The sequence below is a fragment of the Pinus tabuliformis genome, chromosome 5_1, assembly GCF_031772625.1.
Source record: "Pinus tabuliformis cultivar Carrire ecotype Pingquan chromosome 5_1, CPIR1, whole genome shotgun sequence".
Lineage (NCBI taxonomy): Eukaryota > Viridiplantae > Streptophyta > Pinopsida > Pinales > Pinaceae > Pinus > Pinus tabuliformis.
Window position 1 is genome coordinate 676,717,422 of NC_142305.1, and position 17,564 is coordinate 676,734,985.

Genomic DNA, 17,564 nt, shown 5'->3' on the forward strand with positions numbered 1-17,564 from the left:
CCAGAATACCTCTCTAGCCTAGACTTCTAGATGTTGTGCGTTAGGTTCCAAAGTGTTTTTATGTTCATTGAGGTTTATTTTACAGTTTATCTTTCTTAAGAATTTTGCCTTTAAGGTTCACCGCATGATGTAGATATACAATTCCTAAATGTGCAATCTAAGATGATAAACAATCGTTTACTTTCTTTTAGCAATGAAAATCCTAGCTACTAAGGAAAGAGAAATGAAATTCTTTCAACATAGAGCAGAGAGCACACACTAGATGCACTTTTCCTAAATCAATTACCGCATGCAGTCTAAATGCAAATGCACATGCATGTATTTGTTTTTTTAGTTTCCTTAATGTGAGAATGACGAAAATAAAACTAAGTACAGATCTGAATCATTTTCTTTCAAAGCAACAATACTGACAATTTTTTCTTCAAAAAATGAAAGGAAGACTAAGACAACACTTTGTGATTTTGAATTCAAAAAATGAAAGGAAGATTAAGACAATACTTTGCGATTTCGAACTCAAAAAACGAAAGGAAGACTAAGACGACACTTTGCGATTTCAAATTTAAAATTAATTTTGACACTTGAAATACTATTAATTCAAATCAAATACAATGGCAAAAGTGTAACCGACTATCTAAAAGAGGAAGACTTTACGACACTCTTTTTCTTGACTGAAAACGACACTTACGACACTTTCAAATCAAAAGATGACTGTTCGATTAAGCTACTGTTTGCAAAGGAGAACTGTAAATGATGAAAAATAAATAAAAAACATTCACAATTCCTTATCAGTGGAGGCTGAATAATGTGAAGGAAGATGGTTTCAACTGTGATATACTGATCATAGACAACAAAACTACTGAATAAACCTAAAGACAATGAAGAGATAACCAAAATCTAGAGGTAGAAATAGTCTTAGTCATCGCACCTGTAACACAGAAAAACAGGATGCATCTCATCTGCAACACACAGGAGGTGCGATGCATCCAGATTTCCAATGAGAGATAGTGTGATGGTCCAGGGACGAGACTGAGCTTGGTTTTCGCTCACAGTTTGCAGCTAAGTTCAGGGATTTAGGATGAGCTAATGATAGTAAGTAAACACAAATTATAGGGGCTGATCTAATGAGGATATTTGAGCTACCACCAGGTCACTTAGGATGTTTGCAAGTCAGATGTTTAGTTCATAAACCAACCCAGAGATTGACTGAAGCAGCGTTGATCTACTTTGTAGTTGCATAGCAAAATCAGTTCGAAGGCTAGCTGGCTTAACTTCAGGCTCCGTCTGTGGTTTATAAAGCAAACAACAGTAACAAAACAAAGAAACTATTTGCTCCCTACTGGAGTCGCCATTTTGTTATCAGGAAAGCTAGTGTCCATTCAGAGCTACTAGTCCCACTAAGACGAGTAGCTATCTTAGAAAAAAAAAACTAAAGTTACTTGTGTTTTCCTTTATGAGAGATAGATGAGAGAGAAGTAGAGAGTACCAACCTCAGTCTTTTGCTAGTCTCCTTGCTTGTTTCCTCTCTCCCTTGATAGAGCTTTCGCCACTCCTTTCTCACTTGTCTTGCTTTAAAGAACACCTGTAGAGTCAAGGCAGCAAAATACCATCAAAGCATAGAGATCTATAACCATAAACAATATAGGATCATATGTATATTAACCATACAAATGCATATACAAATACAAGATTCAGAGATATACAAATATATGGAGGAAAACTCAAATAGCTTTATTGATAGAAGTAGTAGAAGAGAGGATTAAAACCAAGCTGTCTGATCCAACATCATCCTCCCAACATGAAAGCCCTCTTCACCTCATACAAAGCAAGATCACCCAACAATACAATGTCGTCAAAGAGAAACCAACAAAAATTCCTTACAAATTACAAAATTCCAGCCCCTGGATCTTTAGGATGAAGGATCCATATATAGATGTTTGCATAAGAGTGAGTCAGCTTCTGGGATTTTGATTAGTGTCATTTCACTGATAGTCGTTGGTTCCACTTGGAGATTTCATGATCTCTTACTCATCCCGGGGTGAATTCAGAGAGGCAAGTGTCATATGAGCAATTTCTAGAAGATTCTTTGAGTTTCCACCTAGCAAACTGCTTCTGCGATTTGTCTGCTCTCGCTCATCGCACCCTACAGAATGGCTTTTCAGTATGCATTGCACCCCCCGTGTGTAACAGGTGAGATGCATCGCACCCTCAGCATGGAGTAGTCTGTATGGTCCAGTTTTGACCAGTTCTAAGAAGTTTTTCAGGGAGAACTTCTGGGAAATGATGTAATCAGCTGACCCTGTGAAACAACACTCTTAGGGGTTTAGAAGCCCTTGGTTTATGGAAATATGTGATTGGGGTTTCAGTGCCCAAATATGTCTATAACACCATAGCTTAGCGGAGTTGGTTGACTATATAGCACATATATGGTCGTGTGTTCACAAGATACATTAGTGAACCCACCAACTATCGTTAAATAGTAGCATCCACTTCCTCGAAGTGGCATCCTCTTTCCTCCAGTTGGTCGCTAGAGGCATCTCCATGGGTTTGCAACTGCCCATGCGGAACCTCTAAAGTATCTCGTTAGCATACTTGCCCTGAGACAAAAATAATTTTTCATCGCCTTACCATACTGCCAATCTGAGGAAGTAGTGCATGAGACCCATGTCCTTCATTTCAAACTCTCTTGCAAGATCCTCTTTGCATGATCTTATGAGATGCTCATCACCAGTTAAAATCAAGTCATCAACATATAAGACAATAATCAACAATTCACCTTCTACCAAGATATGATAAATTTTTTCATCTGCTTCACTTTTGGTGAAGCCAAAACTGATGAGATAACTATCGATTTAGGTGTACCAAGAACGAGGTGCTTGCTTGATACTGTATGACGCTCGCTTGAGTTTTCACATGATACTCTCGATCAAAAGTCTTGAAGCCTTCTAGTTTTTCAATGTAAACCTCCTCCTCAATAACTCCATTGAGGAATGATTTTTTCACATCCATTTGGTGGATCTTCCACCCCATCTATGCTACCAAATCGAGAATTGATCTAATGGATGAATACCTTGCTATAGGAGCAAAGTTCTCCTCATAGTCAATCCCTTCAACTTGAGAGTACCCCTTAGCCATAAATTTGGCCTTGTACTTTTCTATGCTTCCATCTGTTGCATGATTTACCTTGAAGATCCATATTAAACCACAACTGATTTATCTGCTGGGCTTGGGACCACTTCCCAAACATTTTTCTTTGTAATGGATTCGTATTCTTCCACCATTGCATCAACCCATATAGGTTTCTTTACTCCTTACTCGAAAGAGGATGGCTCAGTCTCTACAAGCTTAGTCATTAGATCCATGTAGCCAGTGTATCGATCTGGTGACCTTCTCCACATGCACTGATTTGAAGGAGCACACACATTCTCCCTCACGTCCTGCACAAGTCTCTCAACTTCCCTGGTCCTTTTCCTACCTTCTTTGGATGGTTCTTATTGAGTGGTTGTCTCCACTCTCTGCTCAATTTTTGGTTGTTATACAAATTCTTGAGGTTCCTCCTTTGGATCTAAAATATCCTCTTCTGGTGGGATCTGAAGCTCCCTGTGAAGAGAGTACCACATGGCTTTATTTTTGTCAAATTTTACATCCCTTTACACAACTGTCATTTTGAGGGATGAAAAGTACACACGATAGTTGTGGGGAGTTTCTGTGTAACCCACAAATACCCCCAATTCTATTGTTGGCTCTAGCTTCTTCATTGATTATTTGGAGACATGATAGTAAACAAAGGCTCCAAAAATCCCGAAGTGTGACACATCTAGCTTTCTCCCTTAGGAAGCCTCCTCTGTTGTAATCATGGCAAAAATTTATGAGGACTCTGGTTCTGAAAATAGACTATTGTGTTGCATGCCTTAGTCCAAAAATTCAGGGGTAGGCCTTGATCATGTAAAATCACCCTCATTGCTCCCACAATGCTACGATTCTTTCTCTTAGCCGCCCCATTCTATTTTGGGTTGTGGGGTCTTGTCAACTCTCATCGAATGACTTCTTTTGCACAATCTTTTTTAAATTAATTCAACATTTACTCACCTCCATTATCGCTCCTAAGAGCCTTCACATTCTTTCTTGTTTCTTTCTCTACTAGTGCCTTGAATTCTACAAACATGGAAAATGTCTCATCCTTCTTCCACATGAAGAATATCCAACACTTCTGTGAGAAGTCATCAATAAAAATGACAAAATATTTATGCCTGATAGTGGAGGCTATTGAGAAAGGTCTAAAGACATCAAAATGAATCCATTCAAGGACTGCACATGCTTTGTTGTCCTGATCATGGAATGTGGATTTAGTGTACTTCCCCAAGGTACATCCTTTGCATACATCCTAATGCTCAAGTTCTCCTCTGGGGAGGCTTGTGGTTATCTTCTGCATGATCTCCAAAGCGTTATGATGCAAATGGCCAAGCCTTCTATGCCAAAGTTCACCGAAATCAGGGCTCTACACCTTCTTCACCTTTGTTCTCAATGCAACACAATCCTCCACATCGGGATTGTACAATTTCTTCACACGAACCTCGATCTGCTTCACCTGTCCCGTGTGTATATTTTCCCACTGTAGATCATCTGGTAATGCAATGTATTAAAGCAAAAAACTTGATCTACTTCTACAAACAATTGAACGGAAGCTTAATCGAAGATATAACACTGGGGAAAGCATCAACCTAAAACCCTAACTCTATATTATCATACAAGTGGAAATCTTGTTCAAGTTACAAAAAGAATAAGCTCTCAAGTTATCTTGCTCTCTTTGTAATTAAACAATACAGCTCACAGACTCAATAGACATAGAATATATCTTCCTCAAGCCCTCCAAGCCTCCTATTTCCTTGGCAGTTTTGATTGGGGTCCAATGATATCACATGTGTGAATTGGCCTCATCACACTCACTATAACCTCAGGTCCAACTGTGCAATCCTCAAGGAAGAATATTCCTTCTCCATGCAAGGAATATTCACCAAGGAATATCCTAGCAATTGATAGTACATTGTCCCTCCATCTGATCTCAACTGCATCTCTGATTGAACTGGCATGCATGAGTTATCCATGAGTGAATCCTCAGTTATCTGAAATATAGTAGATACGTGCATGCAAGCATTAACTAAATGAACTCTCATTAATTTAACAAACTGTTAAATTAATCTAACTGGACTTGACTCAGTTAACTGAGCCAACTAATTACAACTCAATATTACAACTCACTCTTATCTCTTTAACTGATGGATAAATCCCTCAATCAAAGGAGAAACTGTTGCATGTCCTCACATAGACTTCAAGTTCATAATTCCTTAACTAATTAACTCAAGATGAATTAATTAATCAATTTACAAACTGCTGTTAATATCAAATTCGAATTTTACTTCCTATGTTTAGTCCAGGGACTGACTAAAATAAGAAGGGATCCCGAAATGCTATTTTTAGAAAAGCTATTTTTAGCACTTTCACTTTTCACCCATTGTAGCTAAGATCTCCAATGGCTAAACTACTATTTATAGCTTGGCTATTTATAGCAGTGCTATTTTTAGCATCTTCTATTTTTATCATTTCTTGTTGCAAATCTCAACACTCCCTCTCAACAAGAAAGGGATTATCAATAACCCCGATCCTGTCTCTATGGAACTCGAACTGGCATTTTGAAAATGCCTTAGTCAAAATATTTGCATCCTACTCCTCGGTCGAAACATACTGCAACATTATGATCCTCTTGACCACACAGTCCCGTAGATGATGGTAACAGATATCTATATGCTTGGACCTGTCATGAAACACTGGATTCTCAGAGAGTTTTATGCAACTCTGATTATCACAGTATATCACCGTAGGATCCATCATCTGACCAAACAATCCCACTAGAATCTTCCGCATCCAAATGGCCTCCCATGCTACCTGATTGGCAGCCATGTATTTAGCCTCTGATGAGCTAAGTGTAATTGATCTCTGTTTCCTGCTATACCAAGAAACTACAGCTGAACCAAGGTTTAATATTCCCCCAGAAGTGCTCTTCTAGTCTGATGGACTACTAGCCCAATCCGCATCTATGAAGCCTTGTAGCTTCACTCCCTCTGTCTATCTGTACCATAATCCATACTATGTAGTGCCTCTGAGACATCTTAGCACATGCTTTGCTGCCTTCCAAAACATCTTGGTAGGCTGAACCATAGCTTGACTCAGCTGGTTCACTGCAAAGCATAAGTCGGGTCGTGTGTTCACCAAATACATAAGTGAACCCACCAGCTGCCGATAAATAGTAGCAGCTACTACCTCACCTAAAGTAGCATCCTCCTTCCTCTAGTTCCCAGCTAGAGGAGTCTGCATGGGCTTGCACTTCTCCATGTGAAAGTGCCTAAGTATCTCATTGGCATACTTGCCTTGAGACACAAATACTTCCCCATCTTTCTGCCACACTTCCATGCCTAGAAAGTAGTGCATGAGGCCCATGTCCTTCATCTCAAACTCTCTTGAAAGGTCCTCCTTGCAAGATTTGATCAGCTGATCATCACCTGTCAAAATCAGATCTTCGACATAAAGTACAATAATCAATGGCTTAACTTCTACCATGATGTGGTAAAGGTTCGCATCTACTTCACTCTTGGTGAAGCCCAACCTAGTGAAATAACTGTCGATCATGGTATACCAAGCATGGGGTGCTTGCTTCAGGCCATACAGTGCTTGCTTGAGTCAGCAAACATGTGACTCGCGATCGAAGGTCTCAAATCCTTCGGGTTGCTCAATGTATACCTCTTCCTCAATCTTCCCATTGAGGAACAACGTCTTCACGTCCATTTGATGGATTGTCCAACCCATCTGAGTTGATAGAGCTAGCATCGATTTGATAGATGAGTACCTTGCTACGGGAGCAAAGGTCTCATCATAGTTGATCCCCTTAACTTGTGAGAAACCTCGGGAAACAAACCTTGCCTTGTGTTTCTCAACACTGCCATCACCTGCCTTGCTTTACCTTTTTTTTTGGGAAAACTAGTGTCTTTTCGATTGACTAGCCCTCTAGGATTAGCAACTATCCTAGAAACAAACAATTAAAGCAATTTGTGATTTCCTCTATGTATGATAGATAAGAGAGAGGCAAAGGAACCAACCTGGATCTTCCGCTTAACTCCTTGCTTGATCTCTCTCCCCCTTGACAGAGCTTGCAACCCCTCTCCGTACTTATCCCACTTGGAGAGTACTTGTAGAAACACAGTAACAAAACACCATCAAAGCATCTTGATCTATTATATCATAAGCATTGCAGAATCAGAAATACAATGAACATATAATGGCATTCACAAATAACAACATTCACAAATACACAATTGAATAGACGAAAACTCAAAGAACTTTATTAAATAGAAGGGAGAATTACAACCCAGCTGTCTGATCCAACATCATCCTCCCAGCATCAAAGCCCTCTTTACCTCATGAAAATCAAGATCACCCAACAATACAATGCTCTTTCTCAGACATGAACTATCAGCACTTCCTTACAAATTACAAAATTCCAGCCCTTAGATCTCTCAGATGAGGGATCCATTTATAGATGTATGCAAGGGTGTGAGTCATCTCTAGGTTTTTGATTAGTGTCATTCCACTTGTTGTTTTTGGTTCCACTTAGAGATTTCTTGGATCTCTTACTCATCCCTGGGTGAATTCAGAGAGGCAAGTGTCATAGGAGAAGTTTCTGGAAGATTCCATGAGCATCCACTTAGCAAACTGTCTTATACATTTGTCCATCCTCACTCATCACACCCCATAGAAGGCCTCTTTAGTATGCATCACACCTGGCTAGTGTAGAAGTCAGTATGCATCGCACCCTGATAATGGAGCAGTCAATATGGTCCTGTTTTGGCTAGTTTTGGATGGTTTTTCAGGTGGAACTTTTAGGGAATGATGTAATCAGTTGACCATGATATTTTAGGGTATGAAACAACACTTTTAGGGGTTAAAGATCCCTAGTTTATCAACATATAAGATTGGGGTTGAAGTGCCCAAATATGTCTATAACAGTTGCCCCCTAAAGCATGAAGTCATAAATATTTGATGTCAGGTGAAATGCTTTAACATGAGGATCCCAGGTTTTGGAAACTGGAAGGTGACCTGTATAAGACACAATAAAATACATCATCATATATAATTTTCATGATCTAGCTGAGGTGGGCATTCCCATGCTCAACTTTTATAAATTCATTTCATGTACATAGAACAGATAATCGTCTACAGTTGCAGACTAGTGATTCTTCATATGTAGAGTCATCTTCCCTGGCTTAGATGACTATCTGTGCAGCTTCTGTGTACATTTGATGTCTTTATATCCCTGAATATATCACAGTCTGGATGGATGAAACTAGATCCGGGGTCTTCAAACTCGTTCAATCTTTGCTTGATGTACAAGTCGACCCATGTGAAAAGATGTTCTGAAGTCGAACATGGAAAGAAATCGCCTGATTACCAGCCAATAATGTGAGTTGTTAACAGACGCGAGAGGAATCACCGATAATGATGATGACCCTCAAGGTACTATAGTACAATTCACATGGTGTGAATATATGATCCGATGTCGAACACCACACAAAATGTTTTGGTCGAAGGCCATTGATGTCAACCTCTCGCCGAAAGTGAGAAACTTGCCATTGAGGCATGCAAGCTTCAAAGTACTGAAAGGGTTGTTTCTAAGTCAACTTATTGGATAATGAGCTAATGTCGACAAGAAGTGACCCATTGTAGGAGGGCCTTAATGTATCCCACATCTACGACATGAAACGAAGCAAATGATTTTCTGGAGGTAAAAATGATTTGATGATACAAGGTTCAGGAATGGCGGTCATGAAAAACGGAGGTTGAAGGTATTGCAGTGGATGAGACATTAATTGGATGGTGAATTCTCGACTGAATGACTTCTTGAACATATCAGTGACACTGAGATGGATTGGTAGCATTAACCCCAAAAATGGATGATGTGAAAGACAATGGTGAAATGACCGGCGAACGGAATATCCCAACCCAACTCAATCATGGTGATGGAGTGAAAGTGTCATGTTCAAGAGCGACCTGCTACCATAAAATTCTTCAACTTTTCTTCCATTTTTCCCCAGTCATTGCTTACTAGTACCTCTTTATTTTTGTCAAGCTTGAGGAGGATAACATATGCTTGTTCTATAATTTTCCCTTTGGGCAAACCTGTCGCTATGTTTTGGCGAGTCTAGCGACAGTGAAACTCATTCTTGTCTTGGTGGACAAGTTTGTCGCTATTGTTTTAGTGAGTTTAACGACAAGAATAACTCGTTCCTTTTCATGTTTAGAGAGTTTGAAAAGGGATGGAAAGGAAACTCCAGTAGTTCTTTTTCATAGCATAATCCCTTAAGTCTGAAAAAAAATTAAAATAATACAAAAGGGATGACTTTTTGATCACTTTAGCGAGCCGAAAAAGACAAACGCTCGAACTTTTTCGTAAGATAATCCCTCAGGTTCGAAAAAGATTAAAATCTACAGGAGGGATGGCACTTTCAATTACTTTAGTGAGCTGGAAAGGCCAATAGCTCAACAATCTTTTCATATTTAACGAGTCTGAAAAGGGTTTAAAGAGGACTCATTTTTGAGGAACGAGTGGTGTCTAGGGTAGCAAATGGTTCCGGGTAAGCTTGGAACTTCTCAAAACATGGTGATGTGAAGAGGTTGACTGTTGAAACCATTCATCGCAGCTATTCCTCAAAAGGGTAAATAATCAAGTGGAAGTGTATGATTGGCCAAAAGGATGGAGGTGATGGCAAGAACACAACCAAGGCTCAAAAGGCTGATAGCATGGCAATCACAAAAGTTACTTACCGAAGGTGGGTTCTTTTTTTAATGAGCTTAAACTTTGGGGGAACATATGCTTAGTGGGATGCAGATTCATTTTTTAACGAGCTTGAACCTTGCGGAAACTATGCTCAGGGTTAGGTTTATTTTTTAACGAGCTTGAACCATGCGATAACATATGATTAATTTTAGTTTTTCTTTTTACGTGAACTAAATAATGACCAAACTAAAAAAAACTAAAAAGCTAAAAAAAACTAAAAAACTACCAAGGTTAGGTAGGATGGTTTTTTGTCGGCGGAGCAGACAAAACACTTCCTTTGCTTCATCCGTAGAATAGACGAAGGTGAATGGTGTATCAGACCAATCACCTAACCTAAGAAGCTAAATAGCTAAAAAGCTAAAATCTAAAAAGTTAAAAAAAAACTAGGAAATGAAATTGGTCGTTTTTAGCTTGCATAAAAAGGTTTGCATGCCCCCAGCATGATGGAAAGGAGAGTCTCCAGTGACCATATGGAAACTTATCGTGGTTATGCAGGATGGTTTTTGTTAGCGGTTATACAAAACACTTCCTACACTTTGTCCACAAAATAGATAAAGGTGAAAGGTGTCTCAGACCAATCACATAACCTACAGGGAAACTTATCTCTTCAGCTGGGTTCATTTGCCAAATAGAGAAGGGTGCATGCCCCCTAAGCTTCGTTACATTCACTAGACTACTTGCGGTAATTAGGTGGATGGAAGGAAGGTTGAAGAGACACTACGGACATAAAAGGACCATTTAGGGATGATGATTGACTTGGAGCTATGCTTGAACCGGGAAACAAAAGTTGGTCAATGGTGACAATTTTGCCTTCAAATGGGAAACACATCTTTCAGAAGAGTGTTGAAATAATAGCTTCCATGTTATAAACATAGTCATTTCCAAGGAGTAGATTGTAATATAATGGTCCTGGGACTACCATCATGTTCAGGTGAACGGTTTTCGTTCCCAGAGTTATCGGTAACTTAGGAAAGATCCCTAACGGTCGACTGGTTCCTTTTTTAAAGCTTGAAAAATTCTATGTAACAAGCATAAGCGATGGCGAACCAAGCACTTTCCAAGTAGTTGAGGAAAGGATACTCATTGATGCACCTTCATCTATGATAGTGCCAAGCACGATCATTTTGTACACTTGTACTATGATCCAGAATGGTACATAAGAAGGAAGGCGAGATCTCGCTAGTTGATTCCTATTAAAGGAAGCGATTAGACTGCTTGGAGGGGGTACCGAATAAACGGGTGAAATAACCCCTTGAGTAGCGGGAACTGGGGGATTTTCCTCCTATTGTGAAGGAACGGGCGGATTGCCCCCAAGTTCATCGGACTCTGAAGTAACGAAAAGAATTTGAATGGTATCATTCTTACTCTCTTCGGGAAGGATATGATCTTCTGCAGGTAAAACTGGGTCAACTACTATCTCGATTTGTTGACTTTGGTCCGAGATGGACTCAAAAGATTCACTTTAAGCGATAGGTGTTTCGACCGACAGTTGAGTTATGTCAGTCATATTTTCAACTAGTAAAGGACTTAGGGAGAGTTTCTTGTATCCAAATGGAAGTTGCTACGGTGAAGTAGGACGGTTATGCAAGACTCTTTTTGCTTCACCCAAAAAAGGAAAACGGGGAAAGGTATGGTTCCCTTCACATAACTCACATTGTATTTTAACTTTTCATTTATGTCTGTGAAATTCACTATCACTAATTGATGGTGTATTATCAGCATGATCAACCGAGGTTGGTTACACCGGTGGTGCGAACGGGGGGACCATTCTCTCAAGATCCGAGGAATGCATGGACAATCTCAATGGAAATGGTCTCCTCTACAGATTATGCATGGAAATCTGGGTTTAGGAGTTCTAATGTGCAGATTTTCACCAGCTGATGCATCCAAATCTATGGTTGCTTGTTTGGCCCCTTGCTGAATTGGCTTCCTCTTCTTCTCCTTATCTTTCTTCTTCTTCTTAGCTACTTGGTTATTAGCATGACTACTTTCACCAAGCAAAGAGGAAGAAGGGGAGGGAGAAACAAATGAAGAAGAAGGCGAGGGGTCAACTTTAGTATCAACTGGATGCTGATTCGATTGTTGAGGAATCACGTTATTTTGAACCACAGAGGTCGAGAACAACCATACTGGCAGGCCAATGGTAAGTCCCGGAAGGGACAAAGTGGCCATATGAGGAGCACCAATATTTCCCCAAGATGTAAAGGGACTAGGATTCCCCTCGAGAGGGATTCCTTGATTGGTGGACTCCATTATCTCAACCTAAGATCAATGAAGGAAACAGGGATGTTATTCCGAATTTAATAAATTTTAATGACGCTTTGACACAACTTTGCTTTTTCAATTTTTAAGAGTCGAGAAAAAGCTAAATATGACTCTAGTCCCCTTTGATTTTTAATGAGCCTGAAGTGACAAGTGCTTAGATGGACCTTTTCTTTTAAAGAGTCGAAAAGGAATGAAAGTGACTACTCTGGAAATCTAGATAGAGGGATTACCAAACCAATTGCAAAACTGCAAAATACACCTTGGTGATAAATTAAAAATAAATTACCAAGGACTTATGTACGGCAGTCAATCTTCCCGAATGTTGTGTTCAATGCATTTCAATCGATAGGGAGGCAGACACTGCTTCCTATGGATAAAGGATATAAGCCTATTGTGGCCTCCCAATATATACGCAACGGTACAGGGAGCACAAGTTCGTGCTAGCACTTGTCGTATCAAGGAGGAGGAATCACCCAACCTTCAATGAAAACAATAGTTACTAGATTTTACGACGTCGGAACACATCTCTAGCCTAGACCTCTAGATGTGTTGCGTTAAGTTCCAAAGCGTTGTTAAGTTCATTGAAATTTATTTTAGAGTTGATCTTGTTTAAAAGTTTGCCTTTCAATGGTTCACCGCGTGATGTAGATTTAAAATTCCTAAATATGCAGTCTATAATGATAAACAATCATTGTTTATTTTAAGCAATGAAAATCCTAGCTACTAAGGAAAGAAGATTACGATTCTTTCAAACAAAGAGCAAATAACACACACTAAATGCACTTTTCCTAAATCATTTTTCGCACACAGTCTAAATGAAAATGCAAATGCATGTATTTTTTTTCGTTCTCTTTAATGTGAAAATGCCAAAAAATAAAACTAAATGTAATAAAGATCTGAAATATTTTTACTCAAAGCGACATTTCGACAATTTCTTTTTCAAAATAGAAAGGAAGACACTTTTCAATTTCGAATAGAAAATGCTTTCGACACTTCAAATATCAAATAAATCAAATCAAATACATGATAAAAAGTTAAATCGACTATCTAGGGAAGGAAGACTAAACGACACTTTCAATTTCAGATAGAAAATGCTTCAAATATCAAATACATGACAAAAATTTAAATCGACTATCCAGGGAAGGAAGACTCAACGACACTTCTCTAACATAAAACGATAGTTACGACACATTTTGTACTAAAACGAAAAATCGATTTAAGCAACTTTTCGACAAAGGATCATAAATGATGGACAAATACATAAAAACATCTACTAATCCTAATCAATGGAGGCTGATCTATCTGATGCGAGGAGGCTTCAGTAATGAGGTACTGTTCATAAGAAGCAAAACAACTAAACAGAACTGAAAACAAGGACAAGAAACCCAAAATTTCAAGAAGGGAAATAGGCTTAGTCAGTCATCGCACCTGGGCTTCAGAGAAACAAGGATGCATTGCACTTTTCAGACTCGGGAGGTGTGATACATACTAGTAGACAGTGACAGATAGTGCGATGGGCCAGTGAGCGCAACTGAGATGGGTTTTGGCCCAAATTTGCTGCCAATTTCAGTGAGTTAAGCTAAGCTATGATAGAAAGTAAAGAGAAAAGTACAGAGGAATGATCTTGAGAGGTTACTGAGCTACCAAAAGGGCATCTAGAATGCTTGTAGGTCAAATATTCAATTCATTAGCCAAACTGGAGATTGACTGAAGTAGCATTCATCTATTATGAAATTGGAGAGCAAGAGTAGTTCGAAGGCTATTTGGCTAACTTCAGGCTCTGTGTATAGTTTATAAAACAAACAACAATAATAAAAAAACATCTATTCGATCCCAAGCGGAGTCGCCATTTTGTTTCTGGGAAAAATAGTGTCTTTTCGATCAATTAGCCCTCTAGGATTGGCATCTATTCTAGAAACAAATAGTTAAAGCAATTTGCAATTTCCTCTATGTATGATAGATAAGAGAGAGGCAAAGGAACCAACCCGGATCTTCCGCTTAACTCCTTTCTTGATCTCTCTCCCCCTTGATAGAGCTTGCAACTCCTCTCTATACTTATCTAGCTTGGAGAGTACCTGTAGAAACACAGCAACAAAACACCATCAAAGCATCTCGATCTATTATATCATAAGCATTGCAGAATCAGAAATACAATGAACATACAATGTCATTCACAAATACACAATTGTATGGAGGAAAACTCAAAGAACTTTATTAAATAGAAGGGAGAATTACAACCCAGTTGTTTGATCCAGCATCGTCCTCCCAGCATCAAAGCCCTCTTCACCTCATGAAAAGCAAGATCACCCAACAATATAGTGCTCTTTCTCATACACAAATTATCAGCACTTCCCTACAAATTACAAAATTCCAGCCCTTAGATCTCTCAGATGAGGGATCCATTTATAGATGTATGCAAGGGTGTGAGTCATCTCCGGGTTTTTGATTAGTGTCATTCCACTTGTTGTTTTTGGTTCCACTTGGAGATTTCTTGGATCTATTACTCATCCCTGGGTGAATTCAGAGAGGCAAGTGTCATAGGAGAAGTTTCTGGAAGATTCCATGAGCATCCACTTAGCAAACTATCTCAAACATTTTTCCATCCTCACTCATTGCACCCCACAGAAGGCCTCTTTAGTATGCATCACACCTTGCTAGTGTAGAAGTCAGTATGCATCGCACCCTGGCAATGGAGCAGTCAGTATGGTCCTGTTTTGGCCAGTTCTGGATGGTTTTTCAGGTGGAACTTTTGGGGAATGATGTAATTAGTTGACCACGATATTTTAGGGTATGAAACAACACTTTTAGGGGTTAAAGAGCCCTAGTTTATTGACATATAAGATTGGGGTTGAAGTTCCCAAATATGTCTATAACATAAAGCCATTGGGAACTAACCACTAGCTTGTCCCCATGTCTAGGGACAACATCCCACACACTATTCTGTATGATAGAATCGTACTCTTCTACCATTGCATCAACCCAGACTAGTTGTTGAACTGCCTCCTGAAAAGAAGGTTCGGTCGCTACACACTCCCCAACCAGGGCCATGTGGCCAGTGTATCTCTTGGGAGATATCCTCTGTCTGCGCGAAGAGGATGACTGCCCCACATTCTCTCTCGCATCTAGCATCAATTTGTCAGCTTCCCATGAGCGTTTCCACCCATCTCTAGAAGACTCTCCAGGAGTGGTGGTCTCCGCTACTGGATCCTCTGCATGTGGCTGATCCACATCATCAAGAGGCTCCTCCTCCTTTGGAACTAAAAGTTCCTCATCACCATGCAACTTGAGCTCCCTCTCAAGTGACACTCACATGGCTCTCTGCTCGTCGAACTTCAGATCCCTACACACTATGGTCCTCTGACTGGTAGGAAGAAACACACGATAGTTGTGGGGTGTATCTGTGTACCCAACAAGTATCCCCAACTCAGCTGTTGGGTCTAGCTTCTTCTGAGCATCTTTGGTCTCATGACAAAAAACTGGTCATCCAAAGTTGTGGTAGTGACTCACATCTAGTCGCTTCCCCGAAAAAGCCTCCATAGGTGTCTTCATCCCCAAAATATGATGAGGACTTCTGTTCTGAAGGTATACTACTGTATTGCATGCCTCAACCCACAAATGAAGTGGTAGGCTCTGGTCATGCAACAAAACTCGAGCTACTCCCACAATAGATCTGTTCTTCCTTTCGGCCACCCCATTTTGTTGTGGTTTATGGGGTGCCGTCAGTTCTTGTTTAATTCCTTCTGCTACACAGAAGTCTTTAAACTGCTGGGAAACATACTCTCCACCATTGTCACTACACAAGGCTTTTAATTTCTTTTCAGATTCTTTCTCTGCCAAGGCTTTAAACTCACAAAACCTCAAGTAGGTCTGATCCTTCTTTTGCATAAAGTAGATCTAGCATCTACGAGAAAAATCATCAATAAAGATAACATAGTACCTTTGCTTAGTAGTGGAGGCTATAGAGAATGGTCCACATACATCTGAGTGAACTCACTCCAGGATTGCTCCATCTCTACTATCCCGATCCTGAAAGGAAGCTTTAGCATACTTACCCCGATTTCATCCTTTGCATGTATCTGTTTGCTCCAGTTTTCCCTTGGGTAAGATGGTAGAAATTTGTTTCATGATCTTCGAGGCCTCGTGATGCAAGTGGCCCAGTCTCCTATGCCACAACTCGCCAACAGCTTGGCTTTGCACCATCTCTGCTTTGGAACTCAGTGCAACACAGTCATCTACCTCCAGCTTGTATAGATTCTTTACTCGAATCCCAATTCACTTGGTCTGTCCGGTGCCGATATGCCTCAGGAAAACTTTTCCTTTTCTAAAGACTACATCATAGCCTTTATCTTCTAGCATAGCAACAGACACAAGATTCTTTTTCAAACCTGGTACATACTTAATAACAGATAGGGTGAGAGTAGCACCATGCTCCCTCTGAAACACAATCGTACCTTCACTGGAGACACAGTACTTTCCATCATTGCCCATCTCGATCTACATCTGGAGATCCTTCTCCTCCAATGTACTAAAAGGATTCTTGTCACCCGACATGTGGAAAGAAGCTCCACTGTCTAGGTACCAAACACATCCCACCATGGATGAAACCATGCATGCTATAAGCAAGAAATCCAGCTCAAACTGCGAAGCTAGTGCATCACCATCAGATCCCTTTGAGGAACCTTTCTTGGATTTCTTCCGTGGAAAATTCATAGCATAATGGCCCACTTCATGACAGTGAAAGCATCACACTTTTGACTTGTCAACCTTCTTCCCTCCATGAGAAGATTTGGATTAGGACACCTTCCCTTTCCCTTTCTTAGCTTTACTCGCTAAAGCTAGATTTTCTTCATCATCTTGTTTTGATGAAGATCCATCCCTGGTGCTTCACCTTATCTCCTCCTGCATCAGATCCGACCAAAGTCGTTCCCAATCTGGCAGTTTCTCTCTTCCATTAACCGAGTCCTGGTAGCTATGCTAGCTCTTAGGAAGACCGAGGAGTGCAAGACTCACCATGTCATCATCAACTGTCATGATCCCTATGCTTCCAAGCTCATCCCTGCAGGTGGTGAGCTTGTTCAGGAACATAGAGATTGTGTCGCCCTTTTCACACTTGATCTTTCGAAGTTTATCTTTCAGCGCCAACTTCCTCTGATCGCTGCTATTCTGATAAATATCTTTCAATGTTTTCCACATCGAAAATGGAGTCTCCTTCCCATGGAGGCTCGAGACAATGTGATCTTGAACTCCCTCCAGGATGATTCTCCTAGCTCTAGCCACACACTTTTTCCATTCCGCCAGTTGAGTAGCATTAGTTGGCTTCTAGATTTCTTGATCAATGAAGTCCTTTAGGCCGTTATCTTCTAATACTGCCTCCATGCGATCCTTCTAAGCTATATAATTCTAATTTCCATCAAGG